The sequence below is a fragment of the Schistocerca gregaria genome, chromosome 8 (genome assembly GCF_023897955.1).
Source record: "Schistocerca gregaria isolate iqSchGreg1 chromosome 8, iqSchGreg1.2, whole genome shotgun sequence".
NCBI lineage: Eukaryota > Metazoa > Arthropoda > Insecta > Orthoptera > Acrididae > Schistocerca > Schistocerca gregaria.
Window position 1 is genome coordinate 110,860,845 of NC_064927.1, and position 23,606 is coordinate 110,884,450.

Below are 23,606 nucleotides of genomic sequence, written 5' to 3' on the forward strand. Positions count from 1 at the left end.
TCTGCGCCCGCTGTTCGACAGGTAGCAGGAGGCAAGGCGCGCGTTTTTCTGCGTTTTTTCGTTGACTAGAGGCAGTTGATGTGCATGTAAGCGTAGCATATGAAACACGAATAGCACGAAGCATTCGTAGTTAGGTGCCAAAGTCGCAGTGTGGCCGCAGGTGGCGATCGTATGTATTTGTGGCCACCACTGGTTTGCAGCAAAGTGAATATGGCTAATTGAGAGCGTTTGGCTGTAGCCCCAGTGGCGCAATTGGTTAGCGCACGGTACTTATAAGGCAGTAGCCGTGAGCAATGCCGGGGTTGTGAGTTCGAGCCTCACCTGGGGCATACTTTTATGTCGTAACAGCTGACAGCATCTGGAGGCTAGATTTCAGATGTATCAGCTACGCCAACAAGTTTAATGTGCATTATATGCGGTAGGTGCGTCTCCCTCGGTAGTATAGTGGTTAGTATCCCCGCCTGTCACGCGGGAGACCGGGGTTCGATTCCCCGCCGGGGAGGCGCGATTTTTATCTCACAAATCTGCTCGAGTGTTGCGCGTGTGGGGTGGAAGAGCATTAACTTTGCCATTAACTTGCTGCAAAATGCTACATCGTAGGAAGTAGTTCTCGCATTCCTCACACTTTCTAATTATGGGGTTCGCTGTTAATGCCGACTCTCCACGCGTAGTAATCGATCTCGACACAATCAGCAAAAGATATAATTTTAGCAGAGCGTGGTTTCGATCCACGGACCTCTGGGTTATGGGCCCAGCACGCTTCCACTGCGCCACTCTGCTGTGTGGGGGTGTTCTAGCTCTTCGTCACATCACGTGGGACACTTGGACAGTGTTGTCTGCGTGGCTTTCACACGCGTACATTTAATTGCGCAACATCTCCTACAGCTCTCAGCTTGACTTGTCTCGACTTTGCTCGACTGACGCTACGCTGACGCTTGCAGGCAGCGGCATTTACCACCATCACCTCGACATGCAGCTGCGAGATGCACAGGAATAACACTGCACTCCTCGATGCGGCGACATACGAAATCCACTGCCGAGCTGCGCGTTGGCAACTAACAAAATGCCGACAGTGCCAGGATCAGAAGCTGGAATCTTCCGATCCGTTGTCAGACGCGTTATCCCTTGCGCCATAGGGCCACGGACTGTGTCTCGTTCTACGAGACAAGTGCACCTCTCTAAGAAACGTGTTCTTCAGGGCTCTGCAAGCTCCCAAGGAAGGCACTTCTCGTCCAGCGGCGTGGTCGCGGTGCGCTTGCAGAGCTTGGACCTTGCCACATATCTGCGCCCGCTGTTCGACAGGTAGCAGGAGGCAAGGCGCGCGTTTTTCTGCGTTTTTTCGTTGACTAGAGGCAGTTGATGTGCATGTAAGCGTAGCATATGAAACACGAATAGCACGAAGCATTCGTAGTTAGGTGCCAAAGTCGCAGTGTGGCCGCAGGTGGCGATCGTATGTATTTGTGGCCACCACTGGTTTGCAGCAAAGTGAATATGGCTAATTGAGAGCGTTTGGCTGTAGCCCCAGTGGCGCAATTGGTTAGCGCACGGTACTTATAAGGCAGTAGCCGTGAGCAATGCCGGGGTTGTGAGTTCGAGCCTCACCTGGGGCATACTTTTATGTCGTAACAGCTGACAGCATCTGGAGGCTAGATTTCAGATGTATCAGCTACGCCAACAAGTTTAATGTGCATTATATGCGGTAGGTGCGTCTTCCTCGGTAGTATAGTGGTTAGTATCCCCGCCTGTCACGCGGGAGACCGGGGTTCGATTCCCCGCCGGGGAGGCGCGATTTTTATCTCACAAATCTGCTCGAGTGTTGCGCGTGTGGGGTGGAAGAGCATTAACTTTGCCATTAACTTGCTGCAAAATGCTACATCGTAGGAAGTAGTTCTCGCATTCCTCACACTTTCTAATTATGGGGTTCGCTGTTAATGCCGACTCTCCACGCGTAGTAATCGATCTCGACACAATCAGCAAAAGATATAATTTTAGCAGAGCGTGGTTTCGATCCACGGACCTCTGGGTTATGGGCCCAGCACGCTTCCACTGCGCCACTCTGCTGTGTGGGGGTGTTCTAGCTCTTCGTCACATCACGTGGGACACTTGGACAGTGTTGTCTGCGTGGCTTTCACACGCGTACATTTAATTGCGCAACATCTCCTTCAGCTCTCAGCTTGACTTGTCTCGACTTTGCTCGACTGACGCTACGCTGACGCTTGCAGGCAGCGGCATTTACCACCATCACCTCGACATGCAGCTGCGAGATGCACAGGAATAACACTGCACTCCTCGATGCGGCGACATACGAAATCCACTGCCGAGCTGCGCGTTGGCAACTAACAAAATGCCGACAGTGCCAGGATCAGAAGCTGGAATCTTCCGATCCGTTGTCAGACGCGTTATCCCTTGCGCCATAGGGCCACGGACTGTGTCTCGTTCTACGAGACAAGTGCACCTCTCTAAGAAACGTGTTCTTCAGGGCTCTGCAAGCTCCCAAGGAAGGCACTTCTCGTCCAGCGGCGTGGTCGCGGTGCGCTTGCAGAGCTTGGACCTTGCCACATATCTGCGCCCGCTGTTCGACAGGTAGCAGGAGGCAAGGCGCGCGTTTTTCTGCGTTTTTTCGTTGACTAGAGGCAGTTGATGTGCATGTAAGCGTAGCATATGAAACACGAATAGCACGAAGCATTCGTAGTTAGGTGCCAAAGTCGCAGTGTGGCCGCAGGTGGCGATCGTATGTATTTGTGGCCACCACTGGTTTGCAGCAAAGTGAATATGGCTAATTGAGAGCGTTTGGCTGTAGCCCCAGTGGCGCAATTGGTTAGCGCACGGTACTTATAAGGCAGTAGCCGTGAGCAATGCCGGGGTTGTGAGTTCGAGCCTCACCTGGGGCATACTTTTATGTCGTAACAGCTGACAGCATCTGGAGGCTAGATTTCAGATGTATCAGCTACGCCAACAAGTTTAATGTGCATTATATGCGGTAGGTGCGTCTTCCTCGGTAGTATAGTGGTTAGTATCCCCGCCTGTCACGCGGGAGACCGGGGTTCGATTCCCCGCCGGGGAGGCGCGATTTTTATCTCACAAATCTGCTCGAGTGTTGCGCGTGTGGGGTGGAAGAGCATTAACTTTGCCATTAACTTGCTGCAAAATGCTACATCGTAGGAAGTAGTTCTCGCATTCCTCACACTTTCTAATTATGGGGTTCGCTGTTAATGCCGACTCTCCACGCGTAGTAATCGATCTCGACACAATCAGCAAAAGATATAATTTTAGCAGAGCGTGGTTTCGATCCACGGACCTCTGGGTTATGGGCCCAGCACGCTTCCACTGCGCCACTCTGCTGTGTGGGGGTGTTCTAGCTCTTCGTCACATCACGTGGGACACTTGGACAGTGTTGTCTGCGTGGCTTTCACACGCGTACATTTAATTGCGCAACATCTCCTACAGCTCTCAGCTTGACTTGTCTCGACTTTGCTCGACTGACGCTACGCTGACGCTTGCAGGCAGCGGCATTTACCACCATCACCTCGACATGCAGCTGCGAGATGCACAGGAATAACACTGCACTCCTCGATGCGGCGACATACGAAATCCACTGCCGAGCTGCGCGTTGGCAACTAACAAAATGCCGACAGTGCCAGGATCAGAAGCTGGAATCTTCCGATCCGTTGTCAGACGCGTTATCCCTTGCGCCATAGGGCCACAGACTGTGTCTCGTTCTACGAGACAAGTGCACCTCTCTAAGAAACGTGTTCTTCAGGGCTCTGCAAGCTCCCAAGGAAGGCACTTCTCGTCCAGCGGCGTGGTCGCGGTGCGCTTGCAGAGCTTGGACCTTGCCACATATCTGCGCCCGCTGTTCGACAGGTAGCAGGAGGCAAGGCGCGCGTTTTTCTGCGTTTTTTCGTTGACTAGAGGCAGTTGATGTGCATGTAAGCGTAGCATATGAAACACGAATAGCACGAAGCATTCGTAGTTAGGTGCCAAAGTCGCAGTGTGGCCGCAGGTGGCGATCGTATGTATTTGTGGCCACCACTGGTTTGCAGCAAAGTGAATATGGCTAATTGAGAGCGTTTGGCTGTAGCCCCAGTGGCGCAATTGGTTAGCGCACGGTACTTATAAGGCAGTAGCCGTGAGCAATGCCGGGGTTGTGAGTTCGAGCCTCACCTGGGGCATACTTTTATGTCGTAACAGCTGACAGCATCTGGAGGCTAGATTTCAGATGTATCAGCTACGCCAACAAGTTTAATGTGCATTATATGCGGTAGGTGCGTCTTCCTCGGTAGTATAGTGGTTAGTATCCCCGCCTGTCACGCGGGAGACCGGGGTTCGATTCCCCGCCGGGGAGGCGCGATTTTTATCTCACAAATCTGCTCGAGTGTTGCGCGTGTGGGGTGGAAGAGCATTAACTTTGCCATTAACTTGCTGCAAAATGCTACATCGTAGGAAGTAGTTCTCGCATTCCTCACACTTTCTAATTATGGGGTTCGCTGTTAATGCCGACTCTCCACGCGTAGTAATCGATCTCGACACAATCAGCAAAAGATATAATTTTAGCAGAGCGTGGTTTCGATCCACGGACCTCTGGGTTATGGGCCCAGCACGCTTCCACTGCGCCACTCTGCTGTGTGGGGGTGTTCTAGCTCTTCGTCACATCACGTGGGACACTTGGACAGTGTTGTCTGCGTGGCTTTCACACGCGTACATTTAATTGCGCAACATCTCCTACAGCTCTCAGCTTGACTTGTCTCGACTTTGCTCGACTGACGCTACGCTGACGCTTGCAGGCAGCGGCATTTACCACCATCACCTCGACATGCAGCTGCGAGATGCACAGGAATAACACTGCACTCCTCGATGCGGCGACATACGAAATCCACTGCCGAGCTGCGCGTTGGCAACTAACAAAATGCCGACAGTGCCAGGATCAGAAGCTGGAATCTTCCGATCCGTTGTCAGACGCGTTATCCCTTGCGCCATAGGGCCACGGACTGTGTCTCGTTCTACGAGACAAGTGCACCTCTCTAAGAAACGTGTTCTTCAGGGCTCTGCAAGCTCCCAAGGAAGGCACTTCTCGTCCAGCGGCGTGGTCGCGGTGCGCTTGCAGAGCTTGGACCTTGCCACATATCTGCGCCCGCTGTTCGACAGGTAGCAGGAGGCAAGGCGCGCGTTTTTCTGCGTTTTTTCGTTGACTAGAGGCAGTTGATGTGCATGTAAGCGTAGCATATGAAACACGAATAGCACGAAGCATTCGTAGTTAGGTGCCAAAGTCGCAGTGTGGCCGCAGGTGGCGATCGTATGTATTTGTGGCCACCACTGGTTTGCAGCAAAGTGAATATGGCTAATTGAGAGCGTTTGGCTGTAGCCCCAGTGGCGCAATTGGTTAGCGCACGGTACTTATAAGGCAGTAGCCGTGAGCAATGCCGGGGTTGTGAGTTCGAGCCTCACCTGGGGCATACTTTTATGTCGTAACAGCTGACAGCATCTGGAGGCTAGATTTCAGATGTATCAGCTACGCCAACAAGTTTAATGTGCATTATATGCGGTAGGTGCGTCTTCCTCGGTAGTATAGTGGTTAGTATCCCCGCCTGTCACGCGGGAGACCGGGGTTCGATTCCCCGCCGGGGAGGCGCGATTTTTATCTCACAAATCTGCTCGAGTGTTGCGCGTGTGGGGTGGAAGAGCATTAACTTTGCCATTAACTTGCTGCAAAATGCTACATCGTAGGAAGTAGTTCTCGCATTCCTCACACTTTCTAATTATGGGGTTCGCTGTTAATGCCGACTCTCCACGCGTAGTAATCGATCTCGACACAATCAGCAAAAGATATAATTTTAGCAGAGCGTGGTTTCGATCCACGGACCTCTGGGTTATGGGCCCAGCACGCTTCCACTGCGCCACTCTGCTGTGTGGGGGTGTTCTAGCTCTTCGTCACATCACGTGGGACACTTGGACAGTGTTGTCTGCGTGGCTTTCACACGCGTACATTTAATTGCGCAACATCTCCTACAGCTCTCAGCTTGACTTGTCTCGACTTTGCTCGACTGACGCTACGCTGACGCTTGCAGGCAGCGGCATTTACCACCATCACCTCGACATGCAGCTGCGAGATGCACAGGAATAACACTGCACTCCTCGATGCGGCGACATACGAAATCCACTGCCGAGCTGCGCGTTGGCAACTAACAAAATGCCGACAGTGCCAGGATCAGAAGCTGGAATCTTCCGATCCGTTGTCAGACGCGTTATCCCTTGCGCCATAGGGCCACGGACTGTGTCTCGTTCTACGAGACAAGTGCACCTCTCTAAGAAACGTGTTCTTCAGGGCTCTGCAAGCTCCCAAGGAAGGCACTTCTCGTCCAGCGGCGTGGTCGCGGTGCGCTTGCAGAGCTTGGACCTTGCCACATATCTGCGCCCGCTGTTCGACAGGTAGCAGGAGGCAAGGCGCGCGTTTTTCTGCGTTTTTTCGTTGACTAGAGGCAGTTGATGTGCATGTAAGCGTAGCATATGAAACACGAATAGCACGAAGCATTCGTAGTTAGGTGCCAAAGTCGCAGTGTGGCCGCAGGTGGCGATCGTATGTATTTGTGGCCACCACTGGTTTGCAGCAAAGTGAATATGGCTAATTGAGAGCGTTTGGCTGTAGCCCCAGTGGCGCAATTGGTTAGCGCACGGTACTTATAAGGCAGTAGCCGTGAGCAATGCCGGGGTTGTGAGTTCGAGCCTCACCTGGGGCATACTTTTATGTCGTAACAGCTGACAGCATCTGGAGGCTAGATTTCAGATGTATCAGCTACGCCAACAAGTTTAATGTGCATTATATGCGGTAGGTGCGTCTTCCTCGGTAGTATAGTGGTTAGTATCCCCGCCTGTCACGCGGGAGACCGGGGTTCGATTCCCCGCCGGGGAGGCGCGATTTTTATCTCACAAATCTGCTCGAGTGTTGCGCGTGTGGGGTGGAAGAGCATTAACTTTGCCATTAACTTGCTGCAAAATGCTACATCGTAGGAAGTAGTTCTCGCATTCCTCACACTTTCTAATTATGGGGTTCGCTGTTAATGCCGACTCTCCACGCGTAGTAATCGATCTCGACACAATCAGCAAAAGATATAATTTTAGCAGAGCGTGGTTTCGATCCACGGACCTCTGGGTTATGGGCCCAGCACGCTTCCACTGCGCCACTCTGCTGTGTGGGGGTGTTCTAGCTCTTCGTCACATCACGTGGGACACTTGGACAGTGTTGTCTGCGTGGCTTTCACACGCGTACATTTAATTGCGCAACATCTCCTACAGCTCTCAGCTTGACTTGTCTCGACTTTGCTCGACTGACGCTACGCTGACGCTTGCAGGCAGCGGCATTTACCACCATCACCTCGACATGCAGCTGCGAGATGCACAGGAATAACACTGCACTCCTCGATGCGGCGACATACGAAATCCACTGCCGAGCTGCGCGTTGGCAACTAACAAAATGCCGACAGTGCCAGGATCAGAAGCTGGAATCTTCCGATCCGTTGTCAGACGCGTTATCCCTTGCGCCATAGGGCCACGGACTGTGTCTCGTTCTACGAGACAAGTGCACCTCTCTAAGAAACGTGTTCTTCAGGGCTCTGCAAGCTCCCAAGGAAGGCACTTCTCGTCCAGCGGCGTGGTCGCGGTGCGCTTGCAGAGCTTGGACCTTGCCACATATCTGCGCCCGCTGTTCGACAGGTAGCAGGAGGCAAGGCGCGCGTTTTTCTGCGTTTTTTCGTTGACTAGAGGCAGTTGATGTGCATGTAAGCGTAGCATATGAAACACGAATAGCACGAAGCATTCGTAGTTAGGTGCCAAAGTCGCAGTGTGGCCGCAGGTGGCGATCGTATGTATTTGTGGCCACCACTGGTTTGCAGCAAAGTGAATATGGCTAATTGAGAGCGTTTGGCTGTAGCCCCAGTGGCGCAATTGGTTAGCGCACGGTACTTATAAGGCAGTAGCCGTGAGCAATGCCGGGGTTGTGAGTTCGAGCCTCACCTGGGGCATACTTTTATGTCGTAACAGCTGACAGCATCTGGAGGCTAGATTTCAGATGTATCAGCTACGCCAACAAGTTTAATGTGCATTATATGCGGTAGGTGCGTCTTCCTCGGTAGTATAGTGGTTAGTATCCCCGCCTGTCACGCGGGAGACCGGGGTTCGATTCCCCGCCGGGGAGGCGCGATTTTTATCTCACAAATCTGCTCGAGTGTTGCGCGTGTGGGGTGGAAGAGCATTAACTTTGCCATTAACTTGCTGCAAAATGCTACATCGTAGGAAGTAGTTCTCGCATTCCTCACACTTTCTAATTATGGGGTTCGCTGTTAATGCCGACTCTCCACGCGTAGTAATCGATCTCGACACAATCAGCAAAAGATATAATTTTAGCAGAGCGTGGTTTCGATCCACGGACCTCTGGGTTATGGGCCCAGCACGCTTCCACTGCGCCACTCTGCTGTGTGGGGGTGTTCTAGCTCTTCGTCACATCACGTGGGACACTTGGACAGTGTTGTCTGCGTGGCTTTCACACGCGTACATTTAATTGCGCAACATCTCCTACAGCTCTCAGCTTGACTTGTCTCGACTTTGCTCGACTGACGCTACGCTGACGCTTGCAGGCAGCGGCATTTACCACCATCACCTCGACATGCAGCTGCGAGATGCACAGGAATAACACTGCACTCCTCGATGCGGCGACATACGAAATCCACTGCCGAGCTGCGCGTTGGCAACTAACAAAATGCCGACAGTGCCAGGATCAGAAGCTGGAATCTTCCGATCCGTTGTCAGACGCGTTATCCCTTGCGCCATAGGGCCACGGACTGTGTCTCGTTCTACGAGACAAGTGCACCTCTCTAAGAAACGTGTTCTTCAGGGCTCTGCAAGCTCCCAAGGAAGGCACTTCTCGTCCAGCGGCGTGGTCGCGGTGCGCTTGCAGAGCTTGGACCTTGCCACATATCTGCGCCCGCTGTTCGACAGGTAGCAGGAGGCAAGGCGCGCGTTTTTTCTGCGTTTTTTCGTTGACTAGAGGCAGTTGATGTGCATGTAAGCGTAGCATATGAAACACGAATAGCACGAAGCATTCGTAGTTAGGTGCCAAAGTCGCAGTGTGGCCGCAGGTGGCGATCGTATGTATTTGTGGCCACCACTGGTTTGCAGCAAAGTGAATATGGCTAATTGAGAGCGTTTGGCTGTAGCCCCAGTGGCGCAATTGGTTAGCGCACGGTACTTATAAGGCAGTAGCCGTGAGCAATGCCGGGGTTGTGAGTTCGAGCCTCACCTGGGGCATACTTTTATGTCGTAACAGCTGACAGCATCTGGAGGCTAGATTTCAGATGTATCAGCTACGCCAACAAGTTTAATGTGCATTATATGCGGTAGGTGCGTCTTCCTCGGTAGTATAGTGGTTAGTATCCCCGCCTGTCACGCGGGAGACCGGGGTTCGATTCCCCGCCGGGGAGGCGCGATTTTTATCTCACAAATCTGCTCGAGTGTTGCGCGTGTGGGCGGAAGAGCATTAACTTTGCCATTAACTTGCTGCAAAATGCTACATCGTAGGAAGTAGTTCTCGCATTCCTCACACTTTCTAATTATGGGGTTCGCTGTTAATGCCGACTCTCCACGCGTAGTAATCGATCTCGACACAATCAGCAAAAGATATAATTTTAGCAGAGCGTGGTTTCGATCCACGGACCTCTGGGTTATGGGCCCAGCACGCTTCCACTGCGCCACTCTGCTGTGTGGGGGTGTTCTAGCTCTTCGTCACATCACGTGGGACACTTGGACAGTGTTGTCTGCGTGGCTTTCACACGCGTACATTTAATTGCGCAACATCTCCTACAGCTCTCAGCTTGACTTGTCTCGACTTTGCTCGACTGACGCTACGCTGACGCTTGCAGGCAGCGGCATTTACCACCATCACCTCGACATGCAGCTGCGAGATGCACAGGAATAACACTGCACTCCTCGATGCGGCGACATACGAAATCCACTGCCGAGCTGCGCGTTGGCAACTAACAAATTGCCGACCGTGCCAGGATCAGAAGCTGGAATCTTCCGATCCGTTGTCAGACGCGTTATCCCTTGCGCCATAGGGCCACAGACTGTGTCTCGTTCTACGAGACAAGTGCACCTCTCTAAGAAACGTGTTCTTCAGGGCTCTGCAAGCTCCCAAGGAAGGCACTTCTCGTCCAGCGGCGTGGTCGCGGTGCGCTTGCAGAGCTTGGACCTTGCCACATATCTGCGCCCGCTGTTCGACAGGTAGCAGGAGGCAAGGCGCGCGTTTTTCTGCGTTTTTTCGTTGACTAGAGGCAGTTGATGTGCATGTAAGCGTAGCATATGAAACACGAATAGCACGAAGCATTCGTAGTTAGGTGCCAAAGTCGCAGTGTGGCCGCAGGTGGCGATCGTATGTATTTGTGGCCACCACTGGTTTGCAGCAAAGTGAATATGGCTAATTGAGAGCGTTTGGCTGTAGCCCCAGTGGCGCAATTGGTTAGCGCACGGTACTTATAAGGCAGTAGCCGTGAGCAATGCCGGGGTTGTGAATTCGAGCCTCACCTGGGGCATACTTTTATGTCGTAACAGCTGACAGCATCTGGAGGCTAGATTTCAGATGTATCAGCTACGCCAACAAGTTTAATGTGCATTATATGCGGTAGGTGCGACTTCCTCGGTAGTATAGTGTTTAGTATCCCCGCCTGTCACGCGGGAGACCGGGGTTCGATTCCCCGCCGGGGAGGCGCGATTTTTATCTCACAAATCTGCTCGAGTGTTGCGCGTGTGGGGCGGAAGAGCATTAACTTTGCCATTAACTTGCTGCAAAATGCTACATCGTAGGAAGTAGTTCTCGCATTCCTCACACTTTCTAATTATGGGGTTCGCTGTTAATGCCGACTCTCCACGCGTAGTAATCGATCTCGACAAAATCAGCGAAAGATACAATTTTAGCAGAGCGTGGTTTCGATCCACGGACCTCTGGGTTATGGGCCCAGCACGCTTCCACTGCGCCACTCTGCTGTGTGGGGGTGTTCTAGCTCTTCGTCACATGACGTGGGACACTTGGACAGTGTTGTCTGCGTGGCTTTCACACGCGTACATTTAATTGCGCAACATCTCCTACAGCTCTCAGCTTGACTTGTCTCGACTTTGCTCGACTGACGCTACGCTGACGCTTGCAGGCAGCGGCATTTACCACCATCACCTCGACATGCAGCTGCGAGATGCACAGGAATAACACTGCACTCCTCGATGCGGCGACATACGAAATCCACTGCCGAGCTGCGCGTTGGCAACTAACAAAATGCCGACCGTGCCAGGATCAGAAGCTGGAATCTTCCGATCCGTTGTCAGACGCGTTATCCCTTGCGCCATAGGGCCACGGACTGTGTCTCGTTCTACGAGACAAGTGCACCTCTCTAAGAAACGTGTTCTTCAGGGCTCTGCAAGCTCCCAAGGAAGGCACTTCTCGTCCAGCGGCGTGGTCGCGGTGCGCTTGCAGAGCTTGGACCTTGCCACATATCTGCGCCCGCTGTTCGACAGGTAGCAGGAGGCAAGGCGCGCGTTTTTCTGCGTTTTATCGTTGACTAGAGGCAGTTGATGTGCATGTAAGCGTAGCATATGAAACACGAATAGCACGAAGCATTCGTAGTTAGGTGCCAAAGTCGCAGTGTGGCCGCAGGTGGCGATCGTATGTATTTGTGGCCACCACTGGTTTGCAGCAAAGTGAATGTGGCTAATTGAGAGCGTTTGGCTGTAGCCCCAGTGGCGCAATTGGTTAGCGCACGGTACTTATAAGGCAGTAGCCGTGAGCAATGCCGGGGTTGTGAGTTTGAGCCTCACCTGGGGCATACTTTTATGTCGTAACAGCTGACAGCATCTGGAGGCTAGATTTCAGATGTATCAGCTACGCCAACAAGTTTAATGTGCATTATATGCGGTAGGTGCGTCTTCCTCGGTAGTATAGTGGTTAGTATCCCCGCCTGTCACGCGGGAGACCGGGGTTCGATTCCCCGCCGGGGAGGCGCGATTTTTATCTCACAAATCTGCTCGAGTGTTGCGCGTGTGGGGCGGAAGAGCATAAACTTTGCCATTAACTTGCTGCAAAATGCTACATCGTAGGAAGTAGTTCTCGCATTCCTCACACTTTCTAATTATGGGGTTCGCTGTTAATGCCGACTCTCCACGCGTAGTAATCGATCTCGACACAATCAGCAAAAGATATAATTTTAGCAGAGCGTGGTTTCGATCCACGGACCTCTGGGTTATGGGCCCAGCACGCTTCCACTGCGCCACTCTGCTGTGTGGGGGTGTTCTAGCTCTTCGTCACATCACGTGGGACACTTGGACAGTGTTGTCTGCGTGGCTTTCACACGCGTACATTTAATTGCGCAACATCTCCTACAGCTCTCAGCTTGACTTGTCTCGACTTTGCTCGACTGACGCTACGCTGACGCTTGCAGGCAGCGGCATTTACCACCATCACCTCGACATGCAGCTGCGAGATGCACAGGAATAACACTGCACTCCTCGATGCGGCGACATACGAAATCCACTGCCGAGCTGCGCGTTGGCAACTAACAAATTGCCGACCGTGCCAGGATCAGAAGCTGGAATCTTCCGATCCGTTGTCAGACGCGTTATCCCTTGCGCCATAGGGCCACAGACTGTGTCTCGTTCTACGAGACAAGTGCACCTCTCTAAGAAACGTGTTCTTCAGGGCTCTGCAAGCTCCCAAGGAAGGCACTTCTCGTCCAGCGGCGTGGTCGCGGTGCGCTTGCAGAGCTTGGACCTTGCCACATATCTGCGCCCGCTGTTCGACAGGTAGCAGGAGGCAAGGCGCGCGTTTTTCTGCGTTTTTTCGTTGACTAGAGGCAGTTGATGTGCATGTAAGCGTAGCATATGAAACACGAATAGCACGAAGCATTCGTAGTTAGGTGCCAAAGTCGCAGTGTGGCCGCAGGTGGCGATCGTATGTATTTGTGGCCACCACTGGTTTGCAGCAAAGTGAATATGGCTAATTGAGAGCGTTTGGCTGTAGCCCCAGTGGCGCAATTGGTTAGCGCACGGTACTTATAAGGCAGTAGCCGTGAGCAATGCCGGGGTTGTGAGTTCGAGCCTCACCTGGGGCATACTTTTATGTCGTAACAGCTGACAGCATCTGGAGGCTAGATTTCAGATGTATCAGCTACGCCAACAAGTTTAATGTGCATTATATGCGGTAGGTGCGACTTCCTCGGTAGTATAGTGTTTAGTATCCCCGCCTGTCACGCGGGAGACCGGGGTTCGATTCCCCGCCGGGGAGGCGCGATTTTTATCTCACAAATCTGCTCGAGTGTTGCGCGTGTGGGGTGGAAGAGCATTAACTTTGCCATTAACTTGCTGCAAAATGCTACATCGTAGGAAGTAGTTCTCGCATTCCTCACACTTTCTAATTATGGGGTTCGCTGTTAATGCCGACTCTCCACGCGTAGTAATCGATCTCGACACAATCAGCAAAAGATATAATTTTAGCAGAGCGTGGTTTCGATCCACGGACCTCTGGGTTATGGGCCCAGCACGCTTCCACTGCGCCACTCTGCTGTGTGGGGGTGTTCTAGCTCTTCGTCACATCACGTGGGACACTTGGACAGTGTTGTCTGCGTGGCTTTCACACGCGTACATTTAATTGCGCAACATCTCCTACAGCTCTCAGCTTGACTTGTCTCGACTTTGCTCGACTGACGCTACGCTGACGCTTGCAGGCAGCGGCATTTACCACCATCACCTCGACATGCAGCTGCGAGATGCACAGGAATAACACTGCACTCCTCGATGCGGCGACATACGAAATCCACTGCCGAGCTGCGCGTTGGCAACTAACAAATTGCCGACCGTGCCAGGATCAGAAGCTGGAATCTTCCGATCCGTTGTCAGACGCGTTATCCCTTGCGCCATAGGGCCACAGACTGTGTCTCGTTCTACGAGACAAGTGCACCTCTCTAAGAAACGTGTTCTTCAGGGCTCTGCAAGCTCCCAAGGAAGGCACTTCTCGTCCAGCGGCGTGGTCGCGGTGCGCTTGCAGAGCTTGGACCTTGCCACATATCTGCGCCCGCTGTTCGACAGGTAGCAGGAGGCAAGGCGCGCGTTTTTCTGCGTTTTTTCGTTGACTAGAGGCAGTTGATGTGCATGTAAGCGTAGCATATGAAACACGAATAGCACGAAGCATTCGTAGTTAGGTGCCAAAGTCGCAGTGTGGCCGCAGGTGGCGATCGTATGTATTTGTGGCCACCACTGGTTTGCAGCAAAGTGAATATGGCTAATTGAGAGCGTTTGGCTGTAGCCCCAGTGGCGCAATTGGTTAGCGCACGGTACTTATAAGGCAGTAGCCGTGAGCAATGCCGGGGTTGTGAGTTCGAGCCTCACCTGGGGCATACTTTTATGTCGTAACAGCTGACAGCATCTGGAGGCTAGATTTCAGATGTATCAGCTACGCCAACAAGTTTAATGTGCATTATATGCGGTAGGTGCGACTTCCTCGGTAGTATAGTGTTTAGTATCCCCGCCTGTCACGCGGGAGACCGGGGTTCGATTCCCCGCCGGGGAGGCGCGATTTTTATCTCACAAATCTGCTCGAGTGTTGCGCGTGTGGGGTGGAAGAGCATTAACTTTGCCATTAACTTGCTGCAAAATGCTACATCGTAGGAAGTAGTTCTCGCATTCCTCACACTTTCTAATTATGGGGTTCGCTGTTAATGCCGACTCTCCACGCGTAGTAATCGATCTCGACACAATCAGCAAAAGATATAATTTTAGCAGAGCGTGGTTTCGATCCACGGACCTCTGGGTTATGGGCCCAGCACGCTTCCACTGCGCCACTCTGCTGTGTGGGGGTGTTCTAGCTCTTCGTCACATCACGTGGGACACTTGGACAGTGTTGTCTGCGTGGCTTTCACACGCGTACATTTAATTGCGCAACATCTCCTACAGCTCTCAGCTTGACTTGTCTCGACTTTGCTCGACTGACGCTACGCTGACGCTTGCAGGCAGCGGCATTTACCACCATCACCTCGACATGCAGCTGCGAGATGCACAGGAATAACACTGCACTCCTCGATGCGGCGACATACGAAATCCACTGCCGAGCTGCGCGTTGGCAACTAACAAATTGCCGACCGTGCCAGGATCAGAAGCTGGAATCTTCCGATCCGTTGTCAGACGCGTTATCCCTTGCGCCATAGGGCCACAGACTGTGTCTCGTTCTACGAGACAAGTGCACCTCTCTAAGAAACGTGTTCTTCAGGGCTCTGCAAGCTCCCAAGGAAGGCACTTCTCGTCCAGCGGCGTGGTCGCGGTGCGCTTGCAGAGCTTGGACCTTGCCACATATCTGCGCCCGCTGTTCGACAGGTAGCAGGAGGCAAGGCGCGCGTTTTTCTGCGTTTTTTCGTTGACTAGAGGCAGTTGATGTGCATGTAAGCGTAGCATATGAAACACGAATAGCACGAAGCATTCGTAGTTAGGTGCCAAAGTCGCAGTGTGGCCGCAGGTGGCGATCGTATGTATTTGTGGCCACCACTGGTTTGCAGCAAAGTGAATATGGCTAATTGAGAGCGTTTGGCTGTAGCCCCAGTGGCGCAATTGGTTAGCGCACGGTACTTATAAGGCAGTAGCCGTGAGCAATGCCGGGGTTGTGAATTCGAGCCTCACCTGGGGCATACTTTTATGTCGTAACAGCTGACAGCATCTGGAGGCTAGATTTCAGATGTATCAGCTACGCCAACAAGTTTAATGTGCATTATATGCGGTAGGTGCGACTTCCTCGGTAGTATAGTGTTTAGTATCCCCGCCTGTCACGCGGGAGACCGGGGTTCGATTCCCCGCCGGGGAGGCGCGATTTTTATCTCACAAATCTGCTCGAGTGTTGCGCGTGTGGGGTGGAAGAGCATTAACTTTGCCATTAACTTGCTGCAAAATGCTACATCGTAGGAAGTAGTTCTCGCATTCCTCACACTTTCTAATTATGGGGTTCGCTGTTAATGCCGACTCTCCACGCGTAGTAATCGATCTCGACACAATCAGCAAAAGATATAATTTTAGCAGAGCGTGGTTTCGATCCACGGACCTCTGGGTTATGTGCCCAGCACGCTTCCACTGCGCCACTCTGCTGTGTGGGGGTGTTCTAGCTCTTCGTCACATCACGTGGGACACTTGGACAGTGTTGTCTGCGTGGCTTTCACACGCGTACATTTAATTGCGCAACATCTCCTACAGCTCTCAGCTTGACTTGTCTCGACTTTGCTCGACTGACGCTACGCTGACGCTTGCAGGCAGCGGCATTTACCACCATCACCTCGACATGCAGCTGCGAGATGCACAGGAATAACACTGCACTCCTCGATGCGGCGACATACGAAATCCACTGCCGAGCTGCGCGTTGGCAACTAACAAATTGCCGACCGTGCCAGGATCAGAAGCTGGAATCTTCCGATCCGTTGTCAGACGCGTTATCCCTTGCGCCATAGGGCCACAGACTGTGTCTCGTTCTACGAGACAAGTGCACCTCTCTAAGAAACGTGTTCTTCAGGGCTCTGCAAGCTCCCAAGGAAGGCACTTCTCGTCCAGCGGCGTGGTCGCGGTGCGCTTGCAGAGCTTGGACCTTGCCACATATCTGCGCCCGCTGTTCGACAGGTAGCAGGAGGCAAGGCGCGCGTTTTTCTGCGTTTTTTCGTTGACTAGAGGCAGTTGATGTGCATGTAAGCGTAGCATATGAAACACGAATAGCACGAAGCATTCGTAGTTAGGTGCCAAAGTAGCAGTGTGGCCGCAGGTGGCGATCGTATGTATTTGTGGCCACCACTGGTTTGCAGCAAAGTGAATATGGCTAATTGAGAGCGTTTGGCTGTAGCCCCAGTGGCGCAATTGGTTAGCGCACGGTACTTATAAGGCAGTAGCCGTGAGCAATGCCGGGGTTGTGAGTTTGAGCCTCACCTGGGGCATACTTTTATGTCGTAACAGCTGACAGCATCTGGAGGCTAGATTTCAGATGTATCAGCTACGCCAACAAGTTTAATGTGCATTATATGCGGTAGGTGCGTCTTCCTCGGTAGTATAGTGGTTAGTATCCCCGCCTGTCACGCGGGAGACCATGGTTCGATTCCCCGCCGGGGAGGCGCGATTTTTATCTCACAAATCTGCTCGAGTGTTGCGCGTGTGGGGCGGAAGAGCATTAACTTTGCCATTAACTTGCTGCAAAATGCTACATCGTAGGAAGTAGTTCTCGCATTCCTCACACTTTCTAATTATGGGGTTCGCTGTTAATGCCGACTCTCCACGCGTAGTAATCGATCTCGACAAAATCAGCGAAAGATACAATTTTAGCAGAGCGTGGTTTCGATCCACGGACCTCTGGGTTATGGGCCCAGCACGCTTCCACTGCGCCACTCTGCTGTGTGGGGGTGTTCTAGCTCTTCGTCACATGACGTGGGACACTTGGACAGCGTTGTCTGCGTGGCTTTCACACGCGTACATTTAATTGCGCAACATCTCCTACAGCTCTCAGCTTGACTTGTCTCGACTTTGCTCGACTGACGCTACGCTGACGCTTGCAGGCAGCGGCATTTACCACCATCACCTCGACATGCAGCTGCGAGATGCACAGGAATAACACTGCACTCCTCGATGCGGCGACATACGAAATCCACTGCCGAGCTGCGCGTTGGCAACTAACAAAATGCCGACCGTGCCAGGATCAGAAGCTGGAATCTTCCGATCCGTTGTCAGACGCGTTATCCCTTGCGCCATAGGGCCACGGACTGTGTCTCGTTCTACGAGACAAGTGCACCTCTCTAAGAAACGTGTTCTTCAGGGCTCTGCAAGCTCCCAAGGAAGGCACTTCTCGTCCAGCGGCGTGGTCGCGGTGCGCTTGCAGAGCTTGGACCTTGCCACATATCTGCGCCCGCTGTTCGACAGGTAGCAGGAGGCAAGGCGCGCGTTTTTCTGCGTTTTATCGTTGACTAGAGGCAGTTGATGTGCATGTAAGCGTAGCATATGAAACACGAATAGCACGAAGCATTCGTAGTTAGGTGCCAAAGTCGCAGTGTGGCCGCAGGTGGCGATCGTATGTATTTGTGGCCACCACTGGTTTGCAGCAAAGTGAATGTGGCTAATTGAGAGCGTTTGGCTGTAGCCCCAGTGGCGCAATTGGTTAGCGCACGGTACTTATAAGGCAGTAGCCGTGAGCAATGCCGGGGTTGTGAGTTTGAGCCTCACCTGGGGCATACTTTTATGTCGTAACAGCTGACAGCATCTGGAGGCTAGATTTCAGATGTATCAGCTACGCCAACAAGTTTAATGTGCATTATATGCGGTAGGTGCGTCTTCCTCGGTAGTATAGTGGTTAGTATCCCCGCCTGTCACGCGGGAGACCGGGGTTCGATTCCCCGCCGGGGAGGCGCGATTTTTATCTCACAAATCTGCTCGAGTGTTGCGCGTGTGGGGCGGAAGAGCATAAACTTTGCCATTAACTTGCTGCAAAATGCTACATCGTAGGAAGTAGTTCTCGCATTCCTCACACTTTCTAATTATGGGGTTCGCTGTTAATGCCGACTCTCCACGCGTAGTAATCGATCTCGACACAATCAGCAAAAGATATAATTTTAGCAGAGCGTGGTTTCGATCCACGGACCTCTGGGTTATGGGCCCAGCACGCTTCCACTGCGCCACTCTGCTGTGTGGGGGTGTTCTAGCTCTTCGTCACATCACGTGGGACACTTGGACAGTGTTGTCTGCGTGGCTTTCACACGCGTACATTTAATTGCGCAACATCTCCTACAGCTCTCAGCTTGACTTGTCTCGACTTTGCTCGACTGACGCTACGCTGACGCTTGCAGGCAGCGGCATTTACCACCATCACCTCGACATGCAGCTGCGAGATGCACAGGAATAACACTGCACTCCTCGATGCGGCGACATACGAAATCCACTGCCGAGCTGCGCGTTGGCAACTAACAAATTGCCGACCGTGCCAGGATCAGAAGCTGGAATCTTCCGATCCGTTGTCAGACGCGTTATCCCTTGCGCCATAGGGCCACAGACTGTGTCTCGTTCTACGAGACAAGTGCACCTCTCTAAGAAACGTGTTCTTCAGGGCTCTGCAAGCTCCCAAGGAAGGCACTTCTCGTCCAGCGGCGTGGTCGCGGTGCGCTTGCAGAGCTTGGACCTTGCCACATATCTGCGCCCGCTGTTCGACAGGTAGCAGGAGGCAAGGCGCGCGTTTTTCTGCGTTTTTTCGTTGACTAGAGGCAGTTGATGTGCATGTAAGCGTAGCATATGAAACACGAATAGCACGAAGCATTCGTAGTTAGGTGCCAAAGTCGCAGTGTGGCCGCAGGTGGCGATCGTATGTATTTGTGGCCACCACTGGTTTGCAGCAAAGTGAATATGGCTAATTGAGAGCGTTTGGCTGTAGCCCCAGTGGCGCAATTGGTTAGCGCACGGTACTTATAAGGCAGTAGCCGTGAGCAATGCCGGGGTTGTGAGTTCGAGCCTCACCTGGGGCATACTTTTATGTCGTAACAGCTGACAGCATCTGGAGGCTAGATTTCAGATGTATCAGCTACGCCAACAAGTTTAATGTGCATTATATGCGGTAGGTGCGACTTCCTCGGTAGTATAGTGTTTAGTATCCCCGCCTGTCACGCGGGAGACCGGGGTTCGATTCCCCGCCGGGGAGGCGCGATTTTTATCTCACAAATCTGCTCGAGTGTTGCGCGTGTGGGGTGGAAGAGCATTAACTTTGCCATTAACTTGCTGCAAAATGCTACATCGTAGGAAGTAGTTCTCGCATTCCTCACACTTTCTAATTATGGGGTTCGCTGTTAATGCCGACTCTCCACGCGTAGTAATCGATCTCGACACAATCAGCAAAAGATATAATTTTAGAAGAGCGTGGTTTCGATCCACGGACCCCTGGGTTATGGGCCCAGCACGCTTCCACTGCGCCAACACGCGATCTAGTGTTTTTCTAGCTCTTCGTCACATCACGTGGGACACTTGGACAGTGTTGTCTGCGTGGCTTTCACACGCGTACATTTAATTGCGCAACATCTCCTACAGCACTCAGCTTGACTTGTCTCGACTTTGCTCGACTGACGCTACGCTGACGCTTGCAGGCAGCGGCATTTACCACCATCACCTCGACATGCAGCTGCGAGATGCACAGGAATAACACTGCACTCCTCGATGCGGCGACATACGAAATCCACTGCCGAGCTGCGCGTTGGCAACTAACAAAATGCCGACCGTGCCAGGATCAGAAGCTGGAATCTTCCGATCCGTTGTCAGACGCGTTATCCCTTGCGCCATAGGGCCACGGACTGTGTCTCGTTCTACGAGACAAGTGCACCTCTCTAAGAAACGTGTTCTTCAGGGCTCTGCAAGCTCCCAAGGAAGGCACTTCTCGTCCAGCGGCGTGGTCGCGGTGCGCTTGCAGAGCTTGGACCTTGCCACATATCTGCGCCCGCTGTTCGACAGGTAGCAGGAGGCAAGGCGCGCGTTTTTCTGCGTTTTTTCGTTGACTAGAGGCAGTTGATGTGCATGTAAGCGTAGCATATGAAACACGAATAGCACGAAGCATTCGTAGTTAGGTGCCAAAGTCGCAGTGTGGCCGCAGGTGGCGATCGTATGTATTTGTGGCCACCACTGGTTTGCAGCAAAGTGAATATGGCTAATTGAGAGCGTTTGGCTGTAGCCCCAGTGGCGCAATTGGTTAGCGCACGGTACTTATAAGGCAGTAGCCGTGAGCAATGCCGGGGTTGTGAATTCGAGCCTCACCTGGGGCATACTTTTATGTCGTAACAGCTGACAGCATCTGGAGGCTAGACTTCAGATGTATCAGCTACGCCAACAAGTTTAATGTGCATTATATGCGGTAGGTGCGACTTCCTCGGTAGTATAGTGTTTAGTATCCCCGCCTGTCACGCGGGAGACCGGGGTTCGATTCCCCGCCGGGGAGGCGCGATTTTTATCTCACAAATCTGCTCGAGTGTTGCGCGTGTGGGGTGGAAGAGCATTAACTTTGCCATTAACTTGCTGCAAAATGCTACATCGTAGGAAGTAGTTCTCGCATTCCTCACACTTTCTAATTATGGGGTTCGCTGTTAATGCCGACTCTCCACGCGTAGTAATCGATCTCGACACAATCAGCAAAAGATATAATTTTAGCAGAGCGTGGTTTCGATCCACGGACCTCTGGGTTATGGGCCCAGCACGCTTCCACTGCGCCACTCTGCTGTGTGGGGGTGTTCTAGCTCTTCGTCACATCACGTGGGACACTTGGACAGTGTTGTCTGCGTGGCTTTCACACGCGTACATTTAATTGCGCAACATCTCCTACAGCTCTCAGCTTGACTTGTCTCGACTTTGCTCGACTGACGCTACGCTGACGCTTGCAGGCAGCGGCATTTACCACCATCACCTCGACATGCAGCTGCGAGATGCACAGGAATAACACTGCACTCCTCGATGCGGCGACATACGAAATCCACTGCCGAGCTGCGCGTTGGCAACTAACAAATTGCCGACCGTGCCAGGATCAGAAGCTGGAATCTTCCGATCCGTTGTCAGACGCGTTATCCCTTGCGCCATAGGGCCACAGACTGTGTCTCGTTCTACGAGACAAGTGCACCTCTCTAAGAAACGTGTTCTTCAGGGCTCTGCAAGCTCCCAAGGAAGGCACTTCTCGTCCAGCGGCGTGGTCGCGGTGCGCTTGCAGAGCTTGGACCTTGCCACATATCTGCGCCCGCTGTTCGACAGGTAGCAGGAGGCAAGGCGCGCGTTTTTCTGCGTTTTTTCGTTGACTAGAGGCAGTTGATGTGCATGTAAGCGTAGCATATGAAACACGAATAGCACGAAGCATTCGTAGTTAGGTGCCAAAGTAGCAGTGTGGCCGCAGGTGGCGATCGTATGTATTTGTGGCCACCACTGGTTTGCAGCAAAGTGAATATGGCTAATTGAGAGCGTTTGGCTGTAGCCCCAGTGGCGCAATTGGTTAGCGCACGGTACTTATAAGGCAGTAGCCGTGAGCAATGCCGGGGTTGTGAGTTTGAGCCTCACCTGGGGCATACTTTTATGTCGTAACAGCTGACAGCATCTGGAGGCTAGATTTCAGATGTATCAGCTACGCCAACAAGTTTAATGTGCATTATATGCGGTAGGTGCGTCTTCCTCGGTAGTATAGTGGTTAGTATCCCCGCCTGTCACGCGGGAGACCATGGTTCGATTCCCCGCCGGGGAGGCGCGATTTTTATCTCACAAATCTGCTCGAGTGTTGCGCGTGTGGGGCGGAAGAGCATTAACTTTGCCATTAACTTGCTGCAAAATGCTACATCGTAGGAAGTAGTTCTCGCATTCCTCACACTTTCTAATTATGGGGTTCGCTGTTAATGCCGACTCTCCACGCGTAGTAATCGATCTCGACAAAATCAGCGAAAGATACAATTTTAGCAGAGCGTGGTTTCGATCCACGGACCTCTGGGTTATGGGCCCAGCACGCTTCCACTGCGCCACTCTGCTGTGTGGGGGTGTTCTAGCTCTTCGTCACATGACGTGGGACACTTGGACAGTGTTGTCTGCGTGGCTTTCACACGCGTACATTTAATTGCGCAACATCTCCTACAGCTCTCAGCTTGACTTGTCTCGACTTTGCTCGACTGACGCTACGCTGACGCTTGCAGGCAGCGGCATTTACCACCATCACCTCGACATGCAGCTGCGAGATGCACAGGAATAACACTGCACTCCTCGATGCGGCGACATACGAAATCCACTGCCGAGCTGCGCGTTGGCAACTAACAAAATGCCGACCGTGCCAGGATCAGAAGCTGGAATCTTCCGATCCGTTGTCAGACGCGTTATCCCTTGCGCCATAGGGCCACGGACTGTGTCTCGTTCTACGAGACAAGTGCACCTCTCTAAGAAACGTGTTCTTCAGGGCTCTGCAAGCTCCCAAGGAAGGCACTTCTCGTCCAGCGGCGTGGTCGCGGTGCGCTTGCAGAGCTTGGACCTTGCCACATATCTGCGCCCGCTGTTCGACAGGTAGCAGGAGGCAAGGCGCGCGTTTTTCTGCGTTTTATCGTTGACTAGAGGCAGTTGATGTGCATGTAAGCGTAGCATATGAAACACGAATAGCACGAAGCATTCGTAGTTAGGTGCCAAAGTCGCAGTGTGGCCGCAGGTGGCGATCGTATGTATTTGTGGCCACCACTGGTTTGCAGCAAAGTGAATGTGGCTAATTGAGAGCGTTTGGCTGTAGCCCCAGTGGCGCAATTGGTTAGCGCACGGTACTTATAAGGCAGTAGCCGTGAGCAATGCCGGGGTTGTGAGTTTGAGCCTCACCTGGGGCATACTTTTATGTCGTAACAGCTGACAGCATCTGGAGGCTAGATTTCAGATGTATCAGCTACGCCAACAAGTTTAATGTGCATTATATGCGGTAGGTGCGTCTTCCTCGGTAGTATAGTGGTTAGTATCCCCGCCTGTCACGCGGGAGACCGGGGTTCGATTCCCCGCCGGGGAGGCGCGATTTTTATCTCACAAATCTGCTCGAGTGTTGCGCGTGTGGG

General features: G+C 52.6%; 53 non-coding genes across 53 annotated transcripts; 36 read left to right on the forward strand and 17 right to left on the reverse strand.

The window, feature by feature from the left end:
• The first annotated feature begins 237 nt into the window (after window positions 1–237).
• Window positions 238–329, forward strand: Trnai-uau (transfer RNA isoleucine (anticodon UAU)). The gene is given in 2 exon segments: window positions 238–275; window positions 294–329. It is a non-coding gene; the product is annotated as a tRNA-Ile (tRNA).
• A 100-nt stretch (window positions 330–429) lies between these two features.
• Window positions 430–502, forward strand: Trnad-guc (transfer RNA aspartic acid (anticodon GUC)). Its single transcript has one exon. It is a non-coding gene; the product is annotated as a tRNA-Asp (tRNA).
• A 206-nt stretch (window positions 503–708) lies between these two features.
• On the reverse strand, window positions 709–780 carry Trnam-cau (transfer RNA methionine (anticodon CAU)). The gene has a single exon. It is a non-coding gene; the product is annotated as a tRNA-Met (tRNA).
• Window positions 781–1,518: 738 nt separating this feature from the next.
• Window positions 1,519–1,610, forward strand: Trnai-uau (transfer RNA isoleucine (anticodon UAU)). Its single transcript is given in 2 exon segments — window positions 1,519–1,556; window positions 1,575–1,610. It is a non-coding gene; the product is annotated as a tRNA-Ile (tRNA).
• A 101-nt stretch (window positions 1,611–1,711) lies between these two features.
• Trnad-guc (transfer RNA aspartic acid (anticodon GUC)) lies at window positions 1,712–1,783 on the forward strand. The gene has a single exon. It is a non-coding gene; the product is annotated as a tRNA-Asp (tRNA).
• A 206-nt stretch (window positions 1,784–1,989) lies between these two features.
• On the reverse strand, window positions 1,990–2,061 carry Trnam-cau (transfer RNA methionine (anticodon CAU)). The gene has a single exon. It is a non-coding gene; the product is annotated as a tRNA-Met (tRNA).
• Window positions 2,062–2,799: 738 nt separating this feature from the next.
• On the forward strand, window positions 2,800–2,891 carry Trnai-uau (transfer RNA isoleucine (anticodon UAU)). The gene is given in 2 exon segments: window positions 2,800–2,837; window positions 2,856–2,891. It is a non-coding gene; the product is annotated as a tRNA-Ile (tRNA).
• Window positions 2,892–2,992: 101 nt separating this feature from the next.
• Window positions 2,993–3,064, forward strand: Trnad-guc (transfer RNA aspartic acid (anticodon GUC)). The gene has a single exon. It is a non-coding gene; the product is annotated as a tRNA-Asp (tRNA).
• Window positions 3,065–3,270: 206 nt separating this feature from the next.
• On the reverse strand, window positions 3,271–3,342 carry Trnam-cau (transfer RNA methionine (anticodon CAU)). The gene has a single exon. It is a non-coding gene; the product is annotated as a tRNA-Met (tRNA).
• Window positions 3,343–4,080: 738 nt separating this feature from the next.
• On the forward strand, window positions 4,081–4,172 carry Trnai-uau (transfer RNA isoleucine (anticodon UAU)). Its single transcript is given in 2 exon segments — window positions 4,081–4,118; window positions 4,137–4,172. It is a non-coding gene; the product is annotated as a tRNA-Ile (tRNA).
• A 101-nt stretch (window positions 4,173–4,273) lies between these two features.
• Trnad-guc (transfer RNA aspartic acid (anticodon GUC)) lies at window positions 4,274–4,345 on the forward strand. The gene has a single exon. It is a non-coding gene; the product is annotated as a tRNA-Asp (tRNA).
• Window positions 4,346–4,551: 206 nt separating this feature from the next.
• Trnam-cau (transfer RNA methionine (anticodon CAU)) lies at window positions 4,552–4,623 on the reverse strand. The gene has a single exon. It is a non-coding gene; the product is annotated as a tRNA-Met (tRNA).
• Window positions 4,624–5,361: 738 nt separating this feature from the next.
• Trnai-uau (transfer RNA isoleucine (anticodon UAU)) lies at window positions 5,362–5,453 on the forward strand. The gene is given in 2 exon segments: window positions 5,362–5,399; window positions 5,418–5,453. It is a non-coding gene; the product is annotated as a tRNA-Ile (tRNA).
• Window positions 5,454–5,554: 101 nt separating this feature from the next.
• Trnad-guc (transfer RNA aspartic acid (anticodon GUC)) lies at window positions 5,555–5,626 on the forward strand. Its single transcript has one exon. It is a non-coding gene; the product is annotated as a tRNA-Asp (tRNA).
• Window positions 5,627–5,832: 206 nt separating this feature from the next.
• On the reverse strand, window positions 5,833–5,904 carry Trnam-cau (transfer RNA methionine (anticodon CAU)). The gene has a single exon. It is a non-coding gene; the product is annotated as a tRNA-Met (tRNA).
• Window positions 5,905–6,642: 738 nt separating this feature from the next.
• On the forward strand, window positions 6,643–6,734 carry Trnai-uau (transfer RNA isoleucine (anticodon UAU)). The gene is given in 2 exon segments: window positions 6,643–6,680; window positions 6,699–6,734. It is a non-coding gene; the product is annotated as a tRNA-Ile (tRNA).
• Window positions 6,735–6,835: 101 nt separating this feature from the next.
• On the forward strand, window positions 6,836–6,907 carry Trnad-guc (transfer RNA aspartic acid (anticodon GUC)). The gene has a single exon. It is a non-coding gene; the product is annotated as a tRNA-Asp (tRNA).
• A 206-nt stretch (window positions 6,908–7,113) lies between these two features.
• Trnam-cau (transfer RNA methionine (anticodon CAU)) lies at window positions 7,114–7,185 on the reverse strand. Its single transcript has one exon. It is a non-coding gene; the product is annotated as a tRNA-Met (tRNA).
• Window positions 7,186–7,923: 738 nt separating this feature from the next.
• Window positions 7,924–8,015, forward strand: Trnai-uau (transfer RNA isoleucine (anticodon UAU)). The gene is given in 2 exon segments: window positions 7,924–7,961; window positions 7,980–8,015. It is a non-coding gene; the product is annotated as a tRNA-Ile (tRNA).
• A 101-nt stretch (window positions 8,016–8,116) lies between these two features.
• Trnad-guc (transfer RNA aspartic acid (anticodon GUC)) lies at window positions 8,117–8,188 on the forward strand. The gene has a single exon. It is a non-coding gene; the product is annotated as a tRNA-Asp (tRNA).
• Window positions 8,189–8,394: 206 nt separating this feature from the next.
• Trnam-cau (transfer RNA methionine (anticodon CAU)) lies at window positions 8,395–8,466 on the reverse strand. The gene has a single exon. It is a non-coding gene; the product is annotated as a tRNA-Met (tRNA).
• Window positions 8,467–9,205: 739 nt separating this feature from the next.
• Window positions 9,206–9,297, forward strand: Trnai-uau (transfer RNA isoleucine (anticodon UAU)). Its single transcript is given in 2 exon segments — window positions 9,206–9,243; window positions 9,262–9,297. It is a non-coding gene; the product is annotated as a tRNA-Ile (tRNA).
• A 101-nt stretch (window positions 9,298–9,398) lies between these two features.
• Window positions 9,399–9,470, forward strand: Trnad-guc (transfer RNA aspartic acid (anticodon GUC)). Its single transcript has one exon. It is a non-coding gene; the product is annotated as a tRNA-Asp (tRNA).
• A 205-nt stretch (window positions 9,471–9,675) lies between these two features.
• On the reverse strand, window positions 9,676–9,747 carry Trnam-cau (transfer RNA methionine (anticodon CAU)). The gene has a single exon. It is a non-coding gene; the product is annotated as a tRNA-Met (tRNA).
• A 738-nt stretch (window positions 9,748–10,485) lies between these two features.
• Trnai-uau (transfer RNA isoleucine (anticodon UAU)) lies at window positions 10,486–10,577 on the forward strand. Its single transcript is given in 2 exon segments — window positions 10,486–10,523; window positions 10,542–10,577. It is a non-coding gene; the product is annotated as a tRNA-Ile (tRNA).
• A 101-nt stretch (window positions 10,578–10,678) lies between these two features.
• On the forward strand, window positions 10,679–10,750 carry Trnad-guc (transfer RNA aspartic acid (anticodon GUC)). The gene has a single exon. It is a non-coding gene; the product is annotated as a tRNA-Asp (tRNA).
• Window positions 10,751–10,956: 206 nt separating this feature from the next.
• Trnam-cau (transfer RNA methionine (anticodon CAU)) lies at window positions 10,957–11,028 on the reverse strand. Its single transcript has one exon. It is a non-coding gene; the product is annotated as a tRNA-Met (tRNA).
• A 738-nt stretch (window positions 11,029–11,766) lies between these two features.
• Window positions 11,767–11,858, forward strand: Trnai-uau (transfer RNA isoleucine (anticodon UAU)). The gene is given in 2 exon segments: window positions 11,767–11,804; window positions 11,823–11,858. It is a non-coding gene; the product is annotated as a tRNA-Ile (tRNA).
• A 101-nt stretch (window positions 11,859–11,959) lies between these two features.
• Window positions 11,960–12,031, forward strand: Trnad-guc (transfer RNA aspartic acid (anticodon GUC)). Its single transcript has one exon. It is a non-coding gene; the product is annotated as a tRNA-Asp (tRNA).
• A 206-nt stretch (window positions 12,032–12,237) lies between these two features.
• Window positions 12,238–12,309, reverse strand: Trnam-cau (transfer RNA methionine (anticodon CAU)). The gene has a single exon. It is a non-coding gene; the product is annotated as a tRNA-Met (tRNA).
• A 738-nt stretch (window positions 12,310–13,047) lies between these two features.
• Trnai-uau (transfer RNA isoleucine (anticodon UAU)) lies at window positions 13,048–13,139 on the forward strand. The gene is given in 2 exon segments: window positions 13,048–13,085; window positions 13,104–13,139. It is a non-coding gene; the product is annotated as a tRNA-Ile (tRNA).
• Window positions 13,140–13,240: 101 nt separating this feature from the next.
• Window positions 13,241–13,312, forward strand: Trnad-guc (transfer RNA aspartic acid (anticodon GUC)). Its single transcript has one exon. It is a non-coding gene; the product is annotated as a tRNA-Asp (tRNA).
• Window positions 13,313–13,518: 206 nt separating this feature from the next.
• On the reverse strand, window positions 13,519–13,590 carry Trnam-cau (transfer RNA methionine (anticodon CAU)). The gene has a single exon. It is a non-coding gene; the product is annotated as a tRNA-Met (tRNA).
• Window positions 13,591–14,328: 738 nt separating this feature from the next.
• Window positions 14,329–14,420, forward strand: Trnai-uau (transfer RNA isoleucine (anticodon UAU)). Its single transcript is given in 2 exon segments — window positions 14,329–14,366; window positions 14,385–14,420. It is a non-coding gene; the product is annotated as a tRNA-Ile (tRNA).
• Window positions 14,421–14,521: 101 nt separating this feature from the next.
• On the forward strand, window positions 14,522–14,593 carry Trnad-guc (transfer RNA aspartic acid (anticodon GUC)). The gene has a single exon. It is a non-coding gene; the product is annotated as a tRNA-Asp (tRNA).
• Window positions 14,594–14,799: 206 nt separating this feature from the next.
• On the reverse strand, window positions 14,800–14,871 carry Trnam-cau (transfer RNA methionine (anticodon CAU)). The gene has a single exon. It is a non-coding gene; the product is annotated as a tRNA-Met (tRNA).
• A 738-nt stretch (window positions 14,872–15,609) lies between these two features.
• Trnai-uau (transfer RNA isoleucine (anticodon UAU)) lies at window positions 15,610–15,701 on the forward strand. Its single transcript is given in 2 exon segments — window positions 15,610–15,647; window positions 15,666–15,701. It is a non-coding gene; the product is annotated as a tRNA-Ile (tRNA).
• Window positions 15,702–15,802: 101 nt separating this feature from the next.
• Window positions 15,803–15,874, forward strand: Trnad-guc (transfer RNA aspartic acid (anticodon GUC)). The gene has a single exon. It is a non-coding gene; the product is annotated as a tRNA-Asp (tRNA).
• Window positions 15,875–16,080: 206 nt separating this feature from the next.
• Trnam-cau (transfer RNA methionine (anticodon CAU)) lies at window positions 16,081–16,152 on the reverse strand. The gene has a single exon. It is a non-coding gene; the product is annotated as a tRNA-Met (tRNA).
• A 738-nt stretch (window positions 16,153–16,890) lies between these two features.
• On the forward strand, window positions 16,891–16,982 carry Trnai-uau (transfer RNA isoleucine (anticodon UAU)). Its single transcript is given in 2 exon segments — window positions 16,891–16,928; window positions 16,947–16,982. It is a non-coding gene; the product is annotated as a tRNA-Ile (tRNA).
• A 379-nt stretch (window positions 16,983–17,361) lies between these two features.
• On the reverse strand, window positions 17,362–17,433 carry Trnam-cau (transfer RNA methionine (anticodon CAU)). The gene has a single exon. It is a non-coding gene; the product is annotated as a tRNA-Met (tRNA).
• Window positions 17,434–18,171: 738 nt separating this feature from the next.
• Window positions 18,172–18,263, forward strand: Trnai-uau (transfer RNA isoleucine (anticodon UAU)). The gene is given in 2 exon segments: window positions 18,172–18,209; window positions 18,228–18,263. It is a non-coding gene; the product is annotated as a tRNA-Ile (tRNA).
• A 101-nt stretch (window positions 18,264–18,364) lies between these two features.
• Window positions 18,365–18,436, forward strand: Trnad-guc (transfer RNA aspartic acid (anticodon GUC)). The gene has a single exon. It is a non-coding gene; the product is annotated as a tRNA-Asp (tRNA).
• Window positions 18,437–18,642: 206 nt separating this feature from the next.
• On the reverse strand, window positions 18,643–18,714 carry Trnam-cau (transfer RNA methionine (anticodon CAU)). Its single transcript has one exon. It is a non-coding gene; the product is annotated as a tRNA-Met (tRNA).
• Window positions 18,715–19,452: 738 nt separating this feature from the next.
• Trnai-uau (transfer RNA isoleucine (anticodon UAU)) lies at window positions 19,453–19,544 on the forward strand. The gene is given in 2 exon segments: window positions 19,453–19,490; window positions 19,509–19,544. It is a non-coding gene; the product is annotated as a tRNA-Ile (tRNA).
• A 101-nt stretch (window positions 19,545–19,645) lies between these two features.
• On the forward strand, window positions 19,646–19,717 carry Trnad-guc (transfer RNA aspartic acid (anticodon GUC)). Its single transcript has one exon. It is a non-coding gene; the product is annotated as a tRNA-Asp (tRNA).
• A 1,016-nt stretch (window positions 19,718–20,733) lies between these two features.
• Trnai-uau (transfer RNA isoleucine (anticodon UAU)) lies at window positions 20,734–20,825 on the forward strand. The gene is given in 2 exon segments: window positions 20,734–20,771; window positions 20,790–20,825. It is a non-coding gene; the product is annotated as a tRNA-Ile (tRNA).
• A 101-nt stretch (window positions 20,826–20,926) lies between these two features.
• On the forward strand, window positions 20,927–20,998 carry Trnad-guc (transfer RNA aspartic acid (anticodon GUC)). Its single transcript has one exon. It is a non-coding gene; the product is annotated as a tRNA-Asp (tRNA).
• Window positions 20,999–21,204: 206 nt separating this feature from the next.
• Trnam-cau (transfer RNA methionine (anticodon CAU)) lies at window positions 21,205–21,276 on the reverse strand. Its single transcript has one exon. It is a non-coding gene; the product is annotated as a tRNA-Met (tRNA).
• Window positions 21,277–22,014: 738 nt separating this feature from the next.
• Trnai-uau (transfer RNA isoleucine (anticodon UAU)) lies at window positions 22,015–22,106 on the forward strand. Its single transcript is given in 2 exon segments — window positions 22,015–22,052; window positions 22,071–22,106. It is a non-coding gene; the product is annotated as a tRNA-Ile (tRNA).
• A 379-nt stretch (window positions 22,107–22,485) lies between these two features.
• Window positions 22,486–22,557, reverse strand: Trnam-cau (transfer RNA methionine (anticodon CAU)). The gene has a single exon. It is a non-coding gene; the product is annotated as a tRNA-Met (tRNA).
• Window positions 22,558–23,295: 738 nt separating this feature from the next.
• On the forward strand, window positions 23,296–23,387 carry Trnai-uau (transfer RNA isoleucine (anticodon UAU)). The gene is given in 2 exon segments: window positions 23,296–23,333; window positions 23,352–23,387. It is a non-coding gene; the product is annotated as a tRNA-Ile (tRNA).
• A 101-nt stretch (window positions 23,388–23,488) lies between these two features.
• On the forward strand, window positions 23,489–23,560 carry Trnad-guc (transfer RNA aspartic acid (anticodon GUC)). Its single transcript has one exon. It is a non-coding gene; the product is annotated as a tRNA-Asp (tRNA).
• The last annotated feature ends 46 nt before the right edge of the window (window positions 23,561–23,606 follow it).